Source organism: Nematolebias whitei, chromosome 1, assembly GCF_014905685.2.
Source record: "Nematolebias whitei isolate Nwh7 chromosome 1, NemWhi1, whole genome shotgun sequence".
Taxonomy (NCBI): Eukaryota; Metazoa; Chordata; class Actinopteri; order Cyprinodontiformes; family Rivulidae; genus Nematolebias; species Nematolebias whitei.
The window spans coordinates 38981606-38981905 of NC_056498.1; the positions used below are offsets into that span (position 1 = coordinate 38981606).

Sequence of the window (300 nt, forward strand, 5' to 3'; positions counted from 1 at the left end):
TTGTTTACTGATTTTTATTAAAAGCTTTGTGTGAAAAATGCTAAAGAGCTCAAACAACACAGAGCGTCCGCCATTTTGAGAAACGAAATAAAAAAGGACTGAGACAGCCCATGTCACGTCAAGGGGCCTCCCTCCCATTTTTCTTAGAGACACGCTGCTCGCTCCCTCACTATCCATCCTTCAGTTCAAACTATCTTATACTGCCATCTATAACATAAAGGTACTACACTCAAAAAATTAACCAACATTTCTTCTTAAATTTGACAATAATTACTAATTATTGTCAAATTTCAAACAATA

General features: G+C 35.7%; 1 protein-coding gene across 1 annotated transcript in view; it reads left to right on the forward strand.

Annotated features, from left to right (window-relative positions):
* LOC119409929 (exocyst complex component 6B) overlaps positions 1–300 on the forward strand; it is a gene marked incomplete at its 3' end in the record, with an annotated part of 14781 nt that overhangs the window by 11817 nt on the left and 2664 nt on the right.